At 38.0% G+C, this 19,523-nt stretch overlaps 1 pseudogene; it reads right to left on the bottom strand.

Annotated features, from left to right (window-relative positions):
- Positions 1-13,493, bottom strand: part of LOC112412878 (NEDD8-activating enzyme E1 regulatory subunit-like) — a 101,516-nt pseudogene extending 88,023 nt beyond the window's left edge.
- Positions 13,494-19,523: the final 6,030 nt, after the last annotated feature.

The following is a 19,523-nucleotide window of genomic DNA, read 5'->3' as shown; positions in this document are numbered from 1 at the left end:
TAAAAAAAAAAAAAAAAAAAAAAAGGATGAATTGAAGACAGTGGATTTGGCAACTTTACAACCTGTATATTCAGACCCAGAGATTGTTCCACAATCATTAAAACTGGTAAATAGTTCTTTTCTCTCCTGTCCTGAATTGGGCATTAAAAGCATATACTTTGTCCATTTTTCTGTGTAGCCTCTAGTTTTCTCACAAGTAGCATCTTAAGCCACACCTTTTCTTTATTCTTCCTTGTCATTCTAAGTTGTCAAAGATACTCTAACTCTCACATCTCACACTCCGTTTGCACTACTTTGCATACCCTATCACTGTAAATTGTATAATCATGATGTCATTGCAAGTCATATGCTCTCCGGGTCCCATTCTCACCAGAATATTCATGCATTTGTCAAATATATGAAAAATCCGATCCCGTATTCCCGTTTTGAGAATCTCTTGGATCCCCTCCTGGTATCATCGTATCAAGGGTCCCAGCAAGAAAGTAAGTGCAGGCTCAAAAGGGGTTATTAAATACCGTTTAATAGAAGGACTAATATGAGAATATGGACAGTTAAAGAAAACTACCAAGGATTGATGAAGCACCCTGGGCTAGCAGCTGAGTTAAGCAATTACTACCTATGATTTTAAGGGGACAGAAGGTGAGAGTTACTAGCAGAACCTGAGAGCAATCCAGCTGTAGATAAGAGCTACCAGTCAAGAGGTATTTATCATTGGTCAAAACTAAATAGAAATCGGAGAACAGAGAAACCATTTAGATAATACTTCTGGGACACCGTTTTTGTGCGTGATATCTGGTGGTATCTACGAAAAGAATACATTGGCCTTGCATGTGAAGCTTCAGCTACTGAGAACCAGGCTAAACAATTCTCGTTTACTCTCAAACTCTGAAACTTTAGGTGTCTCAGACCAGGAATCCACAGATTTAAAAGCACCCTGTGAGAACTGCTGCAGTATGGTAACTAAGCTTTAGAGTCATTTGTCAAGGACTGTGTTTTGTTATTGATTTCTTGAAAAACAATCAGGCAAGATGGGCATTAAAATTGCACCAATTTACCAAAATTGCTGTGGCTTTGGTAACTCCTCTATAGGCTGCAATTTGAAATGAACCGTCAGAGACAGTGTTCCATAGAATCCCTTATTATGCCAGTCCCTTTTCATGCTATCTATAGTATAATAGAATAATGATAAAAAGAACAGGTTTGGGTATAATTCATTTTAGCAAATACATTTTTATCTATCATGGATGATTATTAACTGGTTGGAAAATTAAGTGTGATTCTCAAAAGGCATTCCCAAGAAAGTGTCTATAATTCAGTTAGGTGATAAAAAACAATCCAACATCATTTATTCAATATCTATTATATTTCTAACAGTGTTAAAGGCTGTCTCAAAGAACTGGGAAATTATTACATACTTCCTTTTAAAGGTTAATTAATTGACCCCCTGACACACAGGATATAGATACAGCAACTCATACTGCTGGTGTGGGGCACTGGACATCAAAATTGGCCTTTTTTTAATAAAAAATAAAAACTCTATCACTTCCAATTTGATATTTTCTCCAAGGTTCACACCTGTGTTTCTGTATAACACAAATTGGTTTTTGTTAATATATAGAGTAACTTTAAATTTTAAGTTATATATCTATTTTAAATACATATTAAAGAAATATAAGTAGATGAGTCAAAAATTTGAATTTTTGAATTTAAAGAAATATATTAAACAAACAGATAGTATGCAGATAACATTATGAATGTGGTATGTAAATGGATAAAGTTTGGGAAATATTACCTTATAAAAAGCTACTTACAAGGGTAATAAAGATTATAGTAGGATGCATAGGGTGGAACATATTAGGAAAAATTGGTGTCTTTGGGGGTTTAGCATCTAACTGTACTAGGTGCAAACATGATGTCAGTAGTAGCCTACCAAATGATTAACAATTATTAGATGTTAAATCTACTTTTTAGTAGATTGAAATGATAATTTCACAACCACATATAAATAAAATACAATATATCATTATTATAGATTGTGGAGAACAGTATTCTTAGAATTACCCAAAAGATTTTCTCTTCCTAGTTCCATTAAATTAAACACTGAAGTTCAGACATGAGAGGCACAGGAAAAATAGATTTCAATAGGGAGAAGGAGTGGAACAGACATTTTTCAGTCAATGATATTCTAATCCTTACAGCATTGTTGTGACTCTGGCCTAATAACTCTTTCATTCCTGTTTTGCCATGAAAGAAAATGTGGCTAAAGTAACATGTTTTGGAGTCAAAGAGACTTACATTACAGTCTTGGAACCACCACTTACTAGGCATGTGACCTTGGGCAGATTATTTAACCCCATTGACACTTAGCTTTCTCATTTGTGTAATCAAAATGCAGTTGTGTTGCTAAAATTCAAAGATATTAAAACATGCTTCTTAGATTCTGAGATATCCTGAATAGAGACTTTATTAATAACAATAATTTATAGTTATAATAAATTAATAACTTTATTAATAATAATAGGAACTGTCTCACTGAATACACAAGGATATAGAAGCTGTGAAACACACGGGCTGCTGGCACGTCCCCTTCACAAACACACCAATGATGCTGCTTCCTGTGATCATCTCCCTCTTCCTGTCAAGGAAGAGTGACCATATAAGGCTGCAAATGCTCAACACAACTGCTTCTCTCCCTGAGGCTGAGGGGACTGAGGTGACTTCTGTGGCTCTTGGGGAGATTCTCTGCAACTTAAGTTACCTTTTTTCAACCTTGATTTCATCCAATACTTCTGTACATCATTGACATCAAAGAGAAATTTGGGGTTATGTGGCCGTGTTCCTTCATGCACCTTGAACTTGCCCTTCCTCCTGTTTCCGAAGTGAGAAAGAAGAGTCACTGGTGAGCTGAACTCATTCGTGAAGAAAGCAGGGCCTGTGTTGTGTCGGACTTGTCTGGTTAATAGGTGGAATTTGGAAGCGGTTGCCTGATTTCTAGTACTGGTTTTGCCATGTACAGGCTATGTAACCTTGATTATGCTTTGGTCTCCCTCATCCTGTTAGAGAGTTTATGATAATGTCCACCTTCTATGGTTGTTGTGTGGATTAAATGAGATAGTTCATGTCAAGTGCTCAGCACAGTGCCTGGTAAGGAGCACACCAAGTTTAGCTATAACTTCTGTTGTTTACTTGCTCCTGTGATCCTGGGCAAGATAACTTTCCTGTGTCAAGAATCTGGGATGTTTAAATAGACTCCAGACTCCCCTGGGGGGGTTAGTTCATAACCTTAATGGTCTATTAAAGTTTTTAGGGAGCTTATAAAAACGTAATAGTAAAAATCTGAGTTAAAAGCATTACATTTAAATTAGCACTCAAATTATATACTAGAAATAATAAAAAATTAAACAATTCCTTGTTAGGCTACACTGTGAGGTGATCTTTATTTATGATACTGTATCTAAATACAGAAATCTCAAAACTGAAGTAGAAAAATGAACATGGCTAAGCATAGCATTAGTGATGAGATGCTTCATATTCCAGGTATAACTCAGGTAAAGTCTCTTAAGGATAAGGTACAAGAAAGTTGTATTAAAGTTGAAGAAGTGGCAGATGTCCATAAAATCCCCTCAGGGGAGAAGCTGATCCAAATGTATCAGTGTGGCTTGGCATCTTTCTCATAAGGGACCGGGCTGGGTATTTGTTTGCAAGTCTGTGTGTCTTTGGCACAAGGCACAGCTTGAGCAGTCATCACATAGAACAGGTGAGACTGCTTTCATTCATTAGTCAAGCGCCTCAGGGCTCCATTTTGAAGTATATTTTGTAGTGATCACCTTAGACATGCCCAAGGGCCAGGTGGGAACCATAAAATTATACAGGATCAACTTTAGGCCCACTTCCATTTATCAGAAATGAAAGACATTCCAGGTCAGTACATCCAGTAAGGGATATATAAGACCTGGTCTATTTCAATGATGGGGCCAAAAGACCACTGGTGGCTTAGAGGGCCTATCTCTGGAAGGTCTTGGTGAGTCCCTCTTCCTGGGGTTGGTTGTAAAACCACCAATTTCTTTTTTTTTTTTTTTTTTAATTTTTAAACTTTTATTGGAGTATAGTTGATTTACAATGTTGTGTTAGTTTCAGGTGTACAGCAAAGTGAATCTGTTATACATATACGTATTGTATATCGACTCTTTTTTAGGTTCTTTTCCCATATAGGCCATTACGGAGTATTGAGTAGAGCTCCTTGTGCTATACTGTAGGTCCTTATTAATTATCTGTTTTATATATATTAGTGTGTATATGTCAATCCCAATCTTCCAATTTATCCCTTCCCCTCAAAACACCAATTTCTGAAACATTACCAGTTTCTGTCTGTCTTGTCTTTGTATACATCAGAAGCTTGTAATTCATAGTAATCTCCTGTTGAGCCTCTTTCTATAGCATGACTAGGTGCAGAGGGTCTATGGATTTATCACTGAGAATAAACTTCTGTGGTTTACAGGCTCCCTTTGTTTTCAGCAGAAAAAAAGAAAACATCCTTTGGAATTTATTTTCAGTCATGTAACTTAAATATTGAAAACAAAATTGAACGTATTGAATTTTAAATGCAGTTTAAAATATTTGTTGTTTTTTTTTTTTTTGCGGTATGCAGGCCTCTCACTGTTGTGGCCTCTCTCGTTGCAGAGCACAGGCTCTGGACGCGCAGGCTCAGCAGCCATGGCTCACGGGCCCAGCCGCTCCATGGCATGTGGGATCTTCCCGGACTGGGGCACGAACCCACGTCCCCTGCGTCAGCAGGTGGACTCTGAACCACTGCGCCACCAGGGAAGCCCTAAAATATTTGAATGTATTTACTTAATTGTATGTGAAAGGGATAATTATTATTCTAAAGCTCTTAAAAGTGAAGGTTAAAGTGACAACAGAGCAGCAATAGCACAGCTGGTACTTAGATATTGATTTCTAAATGCCATTTTTCAATAAAAGGAAGCAGTATTATTTGGCGAAGCAGATGCTTCTATGGCTGGGAGAGAAAAAAATAGAGGCTATTTTTCAGCCACTTTCATATGTTGCCATCATATTTCGAACTTCTATCTTTTTTTTGATCCCAGCAGTGCTATTAAAGAGATGTTATTAACTTTCAGAAGGGATGAATTATCATTATCCTGTGTGAAGAAATTGTCTTCTCTAGGATGTATGCCCTGTACCACAAGCCTTCATTGTAATAAAGACTTCTTTAACAAATCTTACAACTAAGGTGCCTCTTTGCAACAATATTTCCATTTTTTGAGTGTTAATTTGATTAACACTCATTTTACTTGAGTACCTAGTGTGACTGTTGATACTTTGTAATGGCACTGCTTCTGAAAGTAATTTAAAAATTTGAGTAAGTTTGAGAAGTTTACAGAGTATTTATTCATTATTTCCTCAGTAAGTCAGTTTAACGTTCATTCTTCCATTACCTGTCACTGGAATAAAGAATATGGGCGTTTGAGAGCTGACTTGCATGTAAAAATTTTAGTTTTAAACATCATTTTGCCAAAATTTAGCATTGTGATGCTTTCTAAAAAAAATATTTTGCAAACACTATGTCACTGAAAAATTTCCAAGACTGTATAGAAAAAAATTACAATTGGACAAAGATTGGCAATTATTTTGTAAAGAATCTGTGAATTACATGTAAATGTCTCCTAACATTCAAGAATTTTTTAAAATAAAAACTTATTTTTACCTAAACAAAAAGTCTTTTAATGTCAGAAAGTAAGGACGTGCCCAAAAAACAGAATATAGAGGCTTGTTGTGAAAGGGACTGAACTTAATGACTTACTTCTAAATAATACAGTGTGGTAGGAGGAAAAAATGTAACTTTACAGTGGAGAAACCTTACAAGCGCTGTCTCAGCCAGGTAAGCAAGGCTAACATCATGAGAAGCCATGCTGATACCCGTAACCCTGAAGTGATGTGGTAAGAGTGACACTTTACCTTTGTGGTCTTCCTCGAAAACCACATAACCCAAGTCTAATCATGAAAATTACATGTCAGACAAATCCCAACTGAGGGACATTCTACAAAATACCTGACCAGTACTCCTCCAAATTGTTATCGAGGTCATCAAAAATAAGGAAATTCTGTGAATGTCATCAAAAAAATAAAAAGATTAAGAAGACGTGATGATTAAATGCAATGTGGCATCCTGGTCTGAATCCTGGAACAGGAAAAGGTAAAACTAGTAAAATGTAAATAAAACCTGGGCTTCCCTGGTGGCGCAGTGGTTGAGAGTCCGCCTGCTGATGCAGGGGACACAGGTTTGTGCCCCGGTCCGGGAAGATCCCACATGCCGCAGAGCGGTTGGGCCCGTGAGCCATGGCCGCTGAGCCTGTGCATCCGGAGTCTGTGCTCCGCAACGGGAGAGGCCACAACAGTGAGAGGCCTGTGTACCGCAAAAATAAATAAATAAATAAATAAATAAATAAAATAAAATCAGAAGTTTAGTTCAGAGCAATGGACCGATGTTGATTTCTTAGTTTTGATAAGTGTACCATGGTGATGTAGGATATTAACAGTAGTAGAAGCTGGGTGAAGAATATTTGGAACTACTATTACAATTTTTCTTTTAAAAATTATTCCAAAATCTCTGTTAAAGGAGGATGGTTAAAATATACTTGACTGTGAAATATAAAGGCACATACTCATTTATCAACAAACATTCACCATTCACAGAATATTGTAACTATGTGCTTTTCCTGAGAAATTTACAAGGGGGAGGAAAAAAAACCTTTAGACAACCAAGATGACAAGGGACACAGAAATAGGGACTGGTGTTCAGCATTAAATATCTACCTGTTCAGATAACATAGAAATTCTAAAATGAGTTTACACATGGTGCTTTTGAACGTGTATATATGTGTGCATGTATGTAAATACATATATGTATATTTACAGGCATGTATAAATATGTATATATATTCAAATATATATAAGAAAATATACAAATCTTTCTTGACATATGATAAACCTATCATAAGTTGAAACCTTCATAGTAATACACCTAACATACTGAACATCACAGCTTAGCCTAGCCTACCTTAAACGTGCTCAAAACACGTTAGCCTACAGTTGGGCAAAATCATCTAACACAAAGCCTATTTTATAATACAGTGTTGAATATCTTATGTAATTTATTGAATACAGTACTGAAAATGAAAGAATGGTTGTACGGGTACAGAAAGGTCCTACGTGTATTGGGTGTTTACCAAACTTCATATGGAAGTTCCCTTGCTTATAAAAACTGCCTGCCACCTAACAGTCCTGAAAGGTCTGCCTCTTTCTTTGGTCTCTCCTTGCCCTCCAAGTGCAGGGGCCAGTTTAAGATTTCATCCAGGAAACTACTGAGTTTGCAAACCACCAATAAGGATCTGATCTACTTAGAACTTATAAGGAAGGTAAACCAGGCCATTCACTATATTTTGTACATGTCTCAATAATTTTGTTATCATCGCCCTTGCTTTATCATAATTTTATTTTTTTAGAGCCTTTCTTCATGACCCATGGAATTTAATACCTCTTTCTCCAGCTCCTTTCTCCTTCAGTGAACGTAAATGAACCAGAACAGGAGCTCTTCTTAAAGTTCAGATTCCTTGGCTTTGTGTTTTTCTTTGTGGCCCTAGAAAAACTCAGATTCAAAGGCCCTGAGCAACAGGTGTGTCACCAGAGATTCCGGTAAAGAGCTTTTCATGTAGGGAGTGGATAGTGTAGAAGACAAAGTGCTGAGATTGTGAGAGCTCAGAAATGGTGCCTAGGTCTATACAGACCCCTCTCTAGAGCTAATGCTGAAGAATGCTAAAAGGAAGAAGCCCAATGATGGAACAGGGCTAGGGAGCTGTCTCTCATCATCAAGACTTCTGCGTGGTTTTAGAGCCCAGAAACCTGGACGTTTACCTTTCAACTGAGTCAGCCAGGCCCGTCTCATCAGTTCCTGTCAAAATGGGACACTTGCACACGCTGACCCCTCTGTTGTTACTCTAGCCCCGGAAGTTCCTCTCATGAGCTCCCCCTGCATCCCCACCCCAGTCCCAGTGGCTCCAGTTGCCACTGGCTGCTGGGAGCCCGTTGCTCTCTTAAATTCACAGGGCCCTGGAATCTGCAAGGAATCTGAGAAGCCAAGCAGAAATCTTCTCTGAGAATTGTTATGTGCACTGTGTGGTGGGCATACTCCAGCTCCATCCTGTAGATTCCTTCCCTGTGCCTCCAAAGTCTCACTCTGAGATTCCTTGGTGATGATCAACCTATAAACAAAGATTGTGAAACCGACACTGCAGCCTCTGCAACCACCGCTGCTCAAACAAGACACCCCAGTGATGAGGGAAAGAATCACAGTAAAAGGAAGCCCAAGGTGAAGAGCAGAGGGAATGGGTGAGCCACAGAGCTAAGGCTAGTTTATTCTCCCACTCTATGAAATGTTGTTTCACACTTAAAAAAAAAAAAAACAACTTTGTTCAAACAGCCAATACCTCTGTACTTCTTCACTCTCATTTGCTAGCATCACTCATGTTTAAATGAGAAAACAGATGAAAATGCACCATTTTTCCAGAATCTGTGACTATTTACTCTGACACTCATCATGTTAAAACACATAAACTTTACCTGCATTTCTTAAAAGTCAACGGCTTCCAAAGCGAGAGAGCGGCATGGACACATATACACTAACAAACGTAAGGTAGATAGCTAGTGGAAAGCAGCCGCATAGCACAGGGATATCAGCTCGGTGCTTTGTGACCGCCTGGAGGGTGGGAGGGAGGGAGACGCAAGACGGAAGAGATATGGGAACATATGTATATGTATAACTGATTCACTTTGTTATAAAGCAGAAACTAACACACCATTGTAAAGCAATTATACCCCAATAAAGATGTTAAAAAAAAAAAGTCAAGGGCTTCACTTAACTTTCTGGATCCACCCCTACTTCCTACTCAAGGACATCCCTCCTGCAACTGACCTCTTTCTTCCTGCTTTCTTAGATGTCCTTCTCGACCAGATCATTTCCTACAAAAGAAAAATATTTTGAGAAGGTAACCATTTTTTACAAATGAACTTTATTGCGGTATAATTTACATACAATGAAATGCATGAATCTTAAACTGCCTTCACCGTTTAAGCTCGCTTTTTCTCCCCCAACCTCCTCCCCCCGCCCCCCCCCCCACTTAATTGCACACCTTCCCAGCTTCACTTAACCCTGTTGTTTTACAGGAACTTGTAGTCAGCTCCTGCCCGGTGATAGGCAGCTGGCGCTGGTTGGGACCACCCGCCCTAAAATTGGGCCAGCGCAGGTGCTGATGAATGGCCTTTTAAGGTCAGGGCTCCGGAAAGCTCACCCTCCCAGTTTGCTAAGGGAGTCCATTTGCGCCTGCGTAAAACACTGATTACCGTAACTTTTTCCCTACTTCCAAAACTTACCCCACACCTAAGACCACCCTGAGTATCCCATAAATACCCAAGTCCCCTCGCCTTGAGGAGGTGGGTTTGAGGCTTGTTTTCTGATCTCCTGGCTCGGCTACCTTGAGAATAAGCTCGTTCTCTCCCGCAAACCTCGTTGGCGTCTCAGCGTTCGGCTCGCCTGTTGGACAAATGGACCTGGTTCGGTAATACTATCTTTTCACTTTTTTTCTTCTTTCCGGAGCCTCAACAAAGTGTCTGTGTTAACATTCTAATGCTAGTACAAACAGCAGCTTAAAACAGGTATTATTATATAGTACTGTAGGCCAGAAATCTGACTAGGGTCTCGTTGGCTGAAATCAAAATGGCAAGGAGGCCATGTTCCTTTCTGGAGATTCTTAGGGGAAAAATCCATTCCCTTCGTTCATTTTGTCGGAAGAATTGAGTTCCATGTGCTTGTAGGGCAGAGGGCCTGTATCCTTGCTGTCTGTCTGCTCAGGGCCGTTCTTAGCTTCTAAAGGTCACCTGTGTTTCTTCGCTCTTGGTAACTTTCCCTCCAACTTCAAAGCCAGCAAAGGAAGATAGAATGTCTCACATTTGGAATCTCTGCTACCTCCTTTTCTATAATTTCATCCCTCTTGCCCCAGTCAGGAATAATCCTCTCATTTTAAGGATACCTGTGAATAAATTGGGCCCACCTGGGTGATCCAGAATAATTACCTTAATCACATGTGAAAAATGCTATTGACAGTTTAAAGTAATCTATTCACAGATCCCAGGGATTAAAGTGTGCCTATTTTTGGAGGGCCATTATTCTAAGTATCCCAGTGACCCAAAACACAGAGACCCCCTTCACGTTTAGTCAACAAAGGAAGAAAATCCAAGTTCCTGGTAGTGGGATTCTCAAGGTATAAAATTAATTTAACAAGGGTCTAATGGCACTTAACAAAAAAGCAGAGATTTCATAATTTTAAAATGCTAGTTTATGCCACTCTAAAACTATTTATATATGATATACAACCTTTAAATTCTTCTCATCAAGTGTAAGCAAATTGACTCTGTTAGAAGTACATGGGTTTCTCATTAAGATTTTGGAACTGGGATTTAGGGTTTAGCAGGTTTAGCTGTTCCCATAATCACTATGTGGAATATTGTTGGAAAAAGAAGTCAGTAAGTGCTTCTATAGTATTCTCTCCAGCAAGTAATAAAACCTGGACTACTGAAGCATGTTGAGGGAAGTGAGATTTATACCTTTCATTATAATATAGCAGATGATTGTAACATGTGAAGCTGTGCCCAGTGCTTTGTCACACCTCAGAAACATGGTAAAGTTATAGTTCTAGGGCTTTGAGAGAATTAAGCTTATGGATAAATTTTGCTTGGACAACAGCAAATGTCAGTGAGTACTGGATATACTCAAACTCTGTCTTCAACACGATTGACAAAATTGGACACTTTTGCTGTTCGAAACTGTTTGTGCTTTAAATAAAATCAGGCTGGAGCCTATAATAAGTCAGAATAAATAAAATAGATTTAGCTCCCTTTCTGTACTAGTTGAGATCCAAGAAAAAGTAAATTGCTCAACAATCTTCCTCTCAAATCTTAGAGGTTAAAGGCATATGCAAATATAGTACAAAGTAGAACTTAGCAATGTCAGGGAGAGGTAAAACCTGATCTATATGTTCAGAGGAAGGAATAATTTTAAAAGTGGGGTAACAGGAGGTAAGGAAGGCTTCTGGCAAGAAGGAAAATTTGAGCTGTATTTTAAAAAAGGATAGGTCTTTGATTATGTAAGCAAATGTGAAGAGGCAGGAGATTTTAGAGCAGGTAGGGGTAATTCTTTCAGTATAGCAAGAATGAATTGTCTGAGAGTAGATTAGTGCTATGTTTTGCATAGAGCCCAGAGTACCATATTCATATTGGTCCTTAATTTATAAATATTCACAATACTATAGAAGGAGAGCTACAAGATAATTTGAGGGAAAACATTTTTTTTCTATGTGCTTCTACCTAGGCATTTTGCTGGGCATCTCACATCAACCTAGTTAATATAATCCTGTTTAAATTTTGACCTTACGTACAACAAAACTCATCTCAGTCAGGCTAATCAGCGTGCCCAAGGTTGCATACCTGGTGTTACCTATAATAGTAATAGAACATTACATGTTGAGACACAGTGCTTAGCAGGATGGTAATAGACCAGTAGTTCCCACACCTATGTGTTTATTAGGATCACCTGGAGATCTCCTTAAATCTCTAAATCCCAGATCACACTGCTAGAACTGTTAAGCCTTGATGCCTGGTGATGAATACAGGCATAAATAGTTTTCAGAGGTCTCAAAATGATTCCACTTTGCAACCAAGCTTGAAAACAAAGTGTACTACATGATCTCCTTTGAGCCTCACACAACCCCAGGATATAAATTGTACCATCATCCCCATTTTACAGATAACGAAACAGATGCCTAAATTATGCCAGGTGTCTAAAGCCTCACATTAGAAATGATGGAGCCAGGACTTGACCACAGGTGTTTTATCTCGAGCCATTTCAGTGCTTTGCTGTGATAGTCACAGAGCACACTTGTTTCTCTTACAAAGCAAGAGATCTTTAGCTTTCTCATCATGCCATTTGCAGTGATGCTGACTTCTGTGCAATAGAGAAAAAGTCTTGCTGAAGAAATTTAGTTTTCGAAGACTAAAATGCTCCAACATGAGTATTAATGTTGTGGTGGTAGTTTATTTTAAGCTTGCAGTTTCTTTCTTTTTTTTTTTTTTTTTTTTTTTAAAAAAAAAAAAAAAAAAAAAAAAAGGCATTGTATGAATTATTACTTAGCAGTGGACACTCATGGATTAATTCAGTACAATTAGTTAAGTGTCATGTGTCAGTAGCAGTGCTGGCTGCTGGAGATTCAATACCCTGGTGAGGTTAGATGATAAGATCAGTTTAAATAAAAGTGGTATTGCAAAACTGTATATGATCCACCTTCACGGCAGAGTGTAACAGCCAGTGGAAATAGCAACAGGGAGAACATTTTAATTAAATATAAGAGTAGCTGTTTTTGAGAAGCACCTAGAAATTGGAGTCACATGTAGAGGTAGTAAATTATATTATTGAATAAAGAAAAAAAAGTCATAGTCAAAGCACTGGGGCTGTGCGGGGTAGGTAACATAAGGACTAGGTAATAAAAACTTTCAACTCCAGGATCCAATCGCCATGAGAGACTACAGTGAAAGCTGATAGGAGCACCCTTGATATTTTAATGAATTAAAAGCAGAGGAGATGCATTTTGATTTTTGTTGGTCAGGCATGAGACTGAGTCACATAGGGGAGAAAACCTTGAATTAAATAGACTTAGAATCCTTAATTTGCTTGTCCTTTGGACAAGTGGCTATTATTCTGAGTGTTGGCTTCCTCATGCATATAATGTAGACTAATGTTCTCAAATTTTAGGGTGAATTATAAATACATGGTGAGCTTGTAACGATGCCACTTACGTGTCTGCTGTCAGTGGTTTTCGTTTCACACTTTGAGAAATGTTGACCTTAATAAATTGTTGATTTGAGAGGTCACTAATAATAAATATTAAATACACAGTATTTTAACAAATGTTAAAATCATAAGTGTCCTTATCAGTATATCAGTAACTTCTCAGAAAGCTGCTGTACAATTCCTAGACTTCTGAACTTCAAGAGCTGAGGTTTGCCTCAGAGGCCATGCTTATCATAAGATATCATTTTGGTTTCATTCCACATACTGTATATTTTCTGCAATCTGGTGGGGCCATTTAGAAAATGGCCTTTGGATTCTCTGGTAGTTTTTATTGAAAACAGACTTAGAAAACTTGAAATGGATCATGGAGAGCTCGGGGGCATATTGAATTTTCAGTTTGGGATATGTTTAAATTACTTTAAAATGACTGGTTATTTTCAGCAGCTTTTCTTAAAGGATAATATTGGAGTCACATAGAGAAAATAAGGGCTATACCCGATCCATCCCATTTTCCTGCAGCTTGAAACTGTGCTTCATATTGTTTAACAGAATGGTAAGAATTAAAGAAATTGCGCATTTTAATTTTCATTTAGGAGTTAAGACTTAGTGATCAATGTAAACATGTTTACAACTCCTAAATGTAGCCAATATTCATTTTGTCATAATGGGCTGAGGGAAAGGAAAGAAAAAATGGCCCTGGGAGGCTTTGCTCGGTTTCCTGCAGTTTTGTTCACATGCACATTCCTTCCCCGGGGAGTTAGTCCACAGCAAGTCATTGCCTAGGAACAGTAACAAAAGAAAAATGTGTAAAAGTGAAGTCCTGGAGCAAAGAGAAAATTATGCCAGGGCTTACAAATTAAACGTGATTTTCTTCAGGGATTTGTGAAGCCCTCATTTGCCCTATTCCCAGTAGTTATCATGTGTGTCACCATTGCAGGCTTTGAATTTTTTTTTTTTTTTTTTTGCGTTACGCGGGCCTCTCACTGTTGTGGCCTCTCCCGTTGCGGAGCACAGGCTCCAGATGCGCAGGCTCAGCGGCCATGGCTCACGGGCCCAGCTGCTCCGCGGCATGTGGGATCTTCCCGGACCTGGGCACTAACCCATGTCCCCTGCATCGGCAGGCAGACTTTCAACCACTGCGCCACCAGGGAAGCCCAGGCTTTGAATTTTTGACATAAGCTTTTTAAATTTTTTCTAAGCCAATTTGACCCAGAGAACACACTTAGAAACATCGCGCTGGCTGCATTACATCAAACAATCTGAGGAGGTTACTTCATATAAAACCTTTCCGTTACCGTGGTATTTTTTTAAAAAAGAAGCAGTCGTGCCTCTAAATGTTGCAGAGGTGGTAAGTAGTTTTCACATTTTTGAAAACCAGTTGGCTGTTTTGCCTATTAGATAGCTATCCTGTATAATACCTGACCTTGGAGCATGTGATAATGTGACACATTTTATTTTCTTACCATAAATCTTGTGGACATCTAAAGATTGGAGGTCAATTTGTTGATATGGAGAATATGAAGAGAAGTTATGCTAGGTAAGGAGCTCATCAAGTCAATGATATGCAAATACAGATATCCATAATTCTGTGACCTACGCTAAGAAAATGTTAGCTCTTTCTTCTGGATCCTCATAGGATTTGGATTATGCTTATATTTAGCCTCTTTCACAGATGAATCTGCATTTCTGTTACTTGTGTAAGATGTATTTTGGGCAATAGATTATAAGCAATTTGAGAAAAGGAACAATAAAAACCTCTTTTTCCTTCAGCACTTTGCAAAATACATTATCAGGAGCTTAATGATATTTGTCCAATAAAAATATACGATTTTCAGGATACATTGGACTGTATATTTCAATAAATGTAACTTGTTCACTGTATACATGAAGGAACTAAGTTTCAGAGAGGGAGTGTGACTTGCCCAGAGATGCTGTCAGTTAGGGGACATCAGTTTCAGGAGGACTGACTCTTAGTCCAACACACTTACCATCAGCCACATCAACTGAAATGAGAAGCATTGCCTTAATTAGACATACTCTGTTTCAGTTAACTTATTTTTCTCTTCTATTATTGAATTTCTGATTAAAAAAATCAAAATAGTGATAAATCTACACTTTCTAATAAGACAGCCATTTGGTACACAATGGTAATATTTCAGAAACATGGACTCAAAATATTGCCTTTCCAAGCAAATGGTTCTTAACTACATTTTTTTTTACATCTTTATTCGCATATAATTGCTTTTACAATGGTGTGTTAGTTTCTGCTTTATAACAAAGTGAATCAGTTATACGTATACATATGTTCCCATATCTCTTCCCTCTTGCATCTCCCTCCCTCCCACCCTCCCTATCCCACCTCTCTAGGTGGTCACAAAGCACCGAGCTGATCTCCCTGTGCTATGCGGCTGCTTCCCACTAGCTATCTATTTTACGTTTGGTAGTGTATATATGTCCATGCCACTCTCTCGCTTTGTCACAGTTTACCCTTCCCCCTCCCCATATCCTCAAGTCCATTCTCTAGTAGGTCTATGTCTTTATTCCTGTCTTACCCCTAGGTTCTTCATGACATTTTTTTTTCCCCTTAGATTCCATATATATGTGTTAGCATACGGTATTTGTCTCTCTCTTTCTGACTTACTTCACTCTGTATGACAGACTCTAGGTCCATCCACCTCACTAAAAATAACTCAATTTCGTTTCTTTTTATGGCTGAGTAATATTCCATTGTATATATGTGCCACATCTTCTTTATCCATTCATCTGATGGATTTCCATCTCCTGGCTATTGGCTATTGTAAATAGAGCTGCAATGAACATTTTGGTACATGACTCTTTTTGAATTATGGTTTTCTCAGGGTATATGCCCAGTAGTGGGATTGCTGGGTCATATGCTAATTCTATTTGTAGTTTTTTAAGGACCCTCCATACTGTTCTCCATAGTGGCTGTACCAATTCACATTCCCACCAGCAGTGCAAGAGTGTTCCCTTTTCTCCACACCCTCTCCAGCATTTATTGTTTCTAGATTTTTTGATGATGGCCATTCTGACTGGTGTGAGATGATATCTCATTGTAGTTTTGATTTGCATTTCTTTAATGATTAATGATGTTGAGCATTCTTTCATGTGTTTGTTGGCAGTCTGTATATCTTCTTTGGAGAAATGTCTGCTTAGGTCTCCTGCCCATTTTTGGATGGGGTTGTTTGTTTTTTTGTTATTGAGCTGCATGAGCTGCTTGTAAATTTTGGAGATTAATCTTTTGTCAGTTGCTTTATTTGCAAATATTTTCTCCCATTCTGAGGGTTGTCTTTGGTCTTGTTTATGGTTTCCCTTGCTGTGCAAAAGCTTTGAAGTTTCATTAGATCCCATTTGTTTATTTTTGTTATATGTTTTTTTAAATGAAAATAATGCTTGTTTTTTAGTCTCCAACCTCTCTTGATTCCTAGTTAATGCTATATGTTTGCCTTGTAGCACTGCCTTATGTGCATCCTGCAAATTTTGATATGTTATTTTCATTTAACTCTAAATATTTTCTAATTTTCTTTATGATTTATTTGACCCATGGTATACTTAGAAGGGTGTTGTTTAATTTCCACATATGTGGCCTTTCCCAGATATTTTTCCATTTTTAAGTTCTAACTTGATTCTGTTGTGGTAAAAGAACATATTTGTGTGACTTCAGTTGCTTAACACATTGTAACTATTTTATGGCACAGAATAAGATATAATTTATCTTGGTATATGTTTTATGTGAAGGTGAAAAAAATGCATATTTTGCTTTTGATGGTTGGAGTATTCTGTAAATATCAATTAGATAAATGTGGTTGATCATATTGTTCAAACTTTCTATGCCCTTACTGATTTTCTTTCTATTCTAAAAATTACTGAGAGTGTAATGTTTAAATCTCCAAATATAATTGTGCATATTTCTATTTAATTTCTCAGTTTCCATTTGAATATTGAAGTTTTGTTAAATACATAAACATATTCTCTTGATGGATTGACCCTTTTATCACTGTAAGCTGAAACTTTTATTTTTGGTAGTCTTTGTCTAATACTGGTATGTCTGATATTACTGTAGCCACTTGCCTTTTTTTTTGACAGCTTGCAAGCATGATATATATTTCTCATACATTTACATTTACTTCAGGTATCTTTTAAGGTTGGTTTATTATAGTTAACATATAGTTGGCTCTTGTTTTTTATTAAATTGGTCGCGTACACTTGTTTTCAAGTTGTTTTTGCGGTACGCGGGCCTCTCACTGTTGTGGCCTCTCCCGTTGCGGAGCACAGGCTCCAGACGCGCAGGCTCAGCAGCCATGGCTCACGGGCCCAGCCGCTCCGCGGCATGTGGGATCTTCCCGGACCGGGGCACGAACCCGTGTCCCCTGCATCGGCAGGCGAACTCTCAACCACTGCGCCACCAGGGAAGCCCGCTCAAGTTGTTTTTATAGAAATTTCTGATGTCTCAGTTTATTTTAGGGTCCTTCTCAGTATATGTTTCAGACAACTCCCAGAAAAATATTAGGTGCATCCCCAGTTAGTTGAACTAACACAATGGATCCAGGACCCAGACTCTTATTAAATTCACTCATATTTGTAAATATTTTCCAGTCTGATGCTATGTTCTCATTTAACAGAGCTAGAATATATCACGCCATATATTCCCCAGATAAATTAGTAAGCTCTTGTAATTTATTTTTCACATTAATCTCTCTATTCTTGGGTCAGACTTTGAATTATTTCCCCAGTTGAGAAAGGCTAGTATTACAGTACAGTAATAATCTGGAGGAAGTGAGGGTAGTGATCTTGAGGAATGAAGAAAATTGCTGTTTTTCAGTTGGTTACCTGCTTCAGGTGATCCTTAAATAAGGCAGGACCAGCCTCATTACACAAAATAGCATGGTTGCTTCTGCTGGCAAGAGACTCAGAGAATTTCATTCATAATATTCAAATTTACTCAGTTTTCTTCAATTTCAGTGTTCAGAATCTTACTGTTTCCTTATATTTCCCCAACTTTCAAATGAGGCATGCGGTGATGTTATTAATTTAACTTATTGTAGTACAACAACATGTAGAATCCAACGATAATGTTCAGCTGACTTTTTTCAGATACATCATCCTGTATGGCTACAGGAGGTCAGCATTCTTTTTAGCCTGGTCATAAAAACTCTGATTTTTTTCACCATGCCTTCTGAGCAGTGAATGAAACTCAGATTTGTATTTTCTTTTAAGATCCCAGTGATGTCAGAATTAGCAATTCGGCCACCAATCCTGCCCTAATTCTTATATTTATTTTGGCTTCATAAAAGATCGGCAGACTCAGTATCACCTGTCACAAAGACTTGCCTTCATTATTCATTTTATTCTAGATCATCATAGGCTGATTATTTGAGTGACCATTTACCACTCTTTTGCCATATCATGAAGATGACCAATTGTATCCGTATTCTACCAATGCCGATATCTTAACCAAACAGGTTTAACTGGTCAAATAACTGATCTCCTATTTTCATCTTTGTGGGTCTGCAGTTCTGCTTTCAAATACTGTATCAGTTAGGATTGAAAGAATAAAACAGAAACCACTAAAGTCATTTTAAAAAGGAATAGGAATAAAGACGCAGACCTACTGGAGAAAGGACTTGAAGATATGGGGAGGGGGAAGGGTGAGTTTTGACAGGGCGAGAGAGAGTCATGGACATATACACACTAACAAACGTAGTAAGGTAGATAGCTAGGGGGAAGCAGCCGCAAGGCACAGGGATATTAGCTCGGTGCTTTGTGACAGCCTGGAGGGGTGGGATGGGGAGAGTGGGAGGGAGGGAGACGCAAGAGGGAAGACATATGGGAACATATGTATATGTATAGCTGATTCACTTTGTTATAAAGCAGAAACTAACGCATCATTGTAAAGCAATTATACCCCAATAAAGATGTTTAAAAAAAATAATAAAAAAATAAAAAGGAATAGGAACAAGAAGAAATTTGAAATAGAAAGAATTATACCCTATCGAAACCATTAAAAGTTTAGAATTGTTCCATTCTGGACTCCTTAGGACAGTACCCATGAAAGCACAGAACTGGCTCTGCAGACCTGGACACTTTGTCACTGCCACAGTCTTTACCCAGAAATTCTTTGGGTCCCTCTCATTTCTTCTGGCTTCTCCTCAAATGTAGCTGTATCAGTGAAGCCATCTCTGACCACCCAGTATAACAACCCACCCAGCATATTTCATATGCTATTATATTGTGTTATTTTCTCTATAGTAATTCTCATCTGACATTTATTTAACTGTACGTTTCTTGACTGTTTCTTCCAGTAGAATATCATTCTATAATGGGAGACTTTTGTTCACTGATATATCTTCCTACTTAGAATTGTGTGTATCATATTGTAGGTTCATAATATCTGGAGTGAATAGATGAATGGATGGATAAATGAAAATGTGTTCCTTTATCCATGGTCTTCCTCCTACCTTAAATGTGTTTTCCTCCTCTACATCGTCCCAATTTCTGAGCACAATTAAACATTCAGCTTACATCAGACATCCTCATGGCTTCTTCACACAATTTCCCTCCTTCCAGAAATCCTAGTTGCTTTTGTAGT

This window comes from Neophocaena asiaeorientalis, unplaced genomic scaffold (assembly GCF_003031525.2).
Source record: "Neophocaena asiaeorientalis asiaeorientalis breed wild unplaced genomic scaffold, Neophocaena_asiaeorientalis_V1.1 scaffold230, whole genome shotgun sequence".
Classification (NCBI taxonomy): Eukaryota; Metazoa; Chordata; class Mammalia; order Artiodactyla; family Phocoenidae; genus Neophocaena; species Neophocaena asiaeorientalis.
The sequence above is the reverse complement of the archived record's forward strand: the minus strand, read 5'-3'. Positions and strand labels throughout refer to the sequence as shown.